The sequence below is a fragment of the Cyprinodon variegatus genome, unplaced genomic scaffold, assembly GCF_000732505.1.
Source record: "Cyprinodon variegatus isolate N-32 unplaced genomic scaffold, C_variegatus-1.0 Scaffold935, whole genome shotgun sequence".
NCBI lineage: Eukaryota > Metazoa > Chordata > Actinopteri > Cyprinodontiformes > Cyprinodontidae > Cyprinodon > Cyprinodon variegatus.
Genome location: NW_015151388.1, coordinates 251,619 through 253,965, shown reverse-complemented (window position 1 = coordinate 253,965; position 2,347 = coordinate 251,619).

Genomic DNA, 2,347 nt, shown 5'->3' with positions numbered 1-2,347 from the left:
GTTAACCTGAACTTCCACGACAATCTACAGTGCCGCATATTGACGAAAATCCCACTTTTCGTGCAGTGTGGCGTCAAATCAGTTTGAACGTAAAACTCAATAGAGAAAAACATACAGTTTGGGAAATAATAATGATGGCCCTGATGCAAATATTGAAATAGGCCCCAAATTTTTATCATTAAGGTGCACCCTTGAATGCTGTGTTTTGACACCTGCACACTCAGTGGCAGCAGAAAGAGGTGATCCCTATTTATCAGGGAAAGTTTTGCTTACAAATATGAATTTGTTTTTGATGTACTAATACGTGGGCTCAAATTACTAGAGCAAGGGCGCCTGGGCACAAAATGTCTGACCCCCTTCTTTTTAAATCCAGGAATATTTAGACCTTCAAACTTAAGTCCTGTTTCACAAAGCAGGTACGACAAACTCAGACTCAAATCCTCAATTCATACGTTTTTCTTTACCAATTTCCATACCGGTAGGTGGCGGTAATGCGCACTTTCAGTTTATCGCCAACTGAAAAATACACTTCAAGAAGCAGAAGAATGTAAGAGAAGAAGGTGGTATGTGTTGCAGGCAGACCACCCCCGGCTTTTAAGAAGTGGTTTAACCAGTGTGCGAAATACCTGTCAATATTTGGGGGGGTCCCCATCTCCCGATTGTTGCGCAATACCAATCTAAATTTTCTCAATATGCAGTAGGCCTACAACATTTCAAAGTCAGCTTTAATGTCAATTCTTCAGATTCACCAGACATAGAAGGACTCGAGAGGACGTTTCTTATTCACCAACAGTGAAACTGATAAAGTGCACAGGCACAGATAAGATCAGTTCCTAATACTAAAATTTAAACATTCAATTTCACAATAAAATATAAAATGTACAATAATATAAAATATGCAATACTTATGCTAGTACAAAAAGGCAGATGGTAATGGCAGCAGAAAAATTATTATTACCAATTATGTAAGATATAGCATTTGTAACAGTGCAAAAGAACAGTAAATAAATATAGTATTAATAGTAGTGCAGGAGACAGTTTGTCCGGAGTGATTATTTTTTTTTGAGGGGGGCTCAGCTTCCTGACAGCTTGGTGGATGAAGCTTTCTGTGAATCTGGTGGAGCGGGCAAGAGCCTGAATAGTCTCTGAAAACACACACATGCACAAAGACTGTCTGTCTCTCTCTTTCATCCACGCACATGTCCTGCTTTAATCCAGCTTCTGACGAATGGAAATGGGTCGAATTTGTCCAGAGGAGGTCCGCTGAGGTCCACAAACAGGAGTGAAGACCTGCTGTCTTCATGCAATCTGTTCCCCTTGCCCGTGTTATTAACTGCGGAAAAGCACATGGCTAATTTGCATACGCGAACAGGATTGGCTGGCTCCACTTCCCAAAAAACAGTGAATATTTGTGAATAAAGGTTTTGAATTTTAATACTGGACATGTTTAGCTTAAAAACATTTTAGTGACCAATAACGACAAAAAAATAGCTTAGCAGGTAGATAACCATCATTTCCAATAACCACACCGTAAGCCTTTTCTTTGGATTTATTGGCTGGGATGGATGGATGGATGAATGAATGGTAAAACTGCAACAAAGAAATAATGTGCATAAGCCTTTGTGTAAACAGGCACAATTCCAAATAAACAGGCACAATTCTCCTAAATAATAAACTCAACATGAAACAAAGTATGTACTTAAACGAAATACACTGTTATGCCATATGCCATGATCATACTTTTTGGACAGTGGGAACCAGTGTCCATATTTTATCCTGCTAGGATGACCAGAGAAGAAAACGCAGCTTTGGTGAATAACAGCTGGGGGACTTCAGCAGCACCCCCTTTTTCAGCCAAAGCAGTCACATGGAAACCGGCAGAGGTGTGAAAAACTACCCCCCTCCCTGTGAGGACAGAGAAAACCAGAGAGCACACAGGATTCTTTTTCTTTTGCTCTTCTGCTCCAGCACCTCTCTCCTGGTCCCTTCTGCTCCTGCACTCAAAGCTGGGGCCCACTGTGGCCCACAGTGGAGATGCGGGCCCCAGCGGAACCAGATCCCCAGAACCATCGAGGATAAGTCAGAACTTTGCAGAACCCAACTGCTGCAAACAGAACTTTTGCAACACATTTCTCTTGAGTTTCAGAACTTTAGAGCCAAACTGGATGCCCATGGGTGTGACACTGAGGGGACCCCTGCTGTGAGACTGAGACAAAGGAACCCCTGACTGCAGAGCTGCAAAACTGGATGAAACTCAGGCCCCGTCCACACGAAGTCAAAACTAACACGAAACGCTGGTTTTTTCCAAAACGTTTGCCGTAAAGACGGAGACGTAAAATAAATGTGA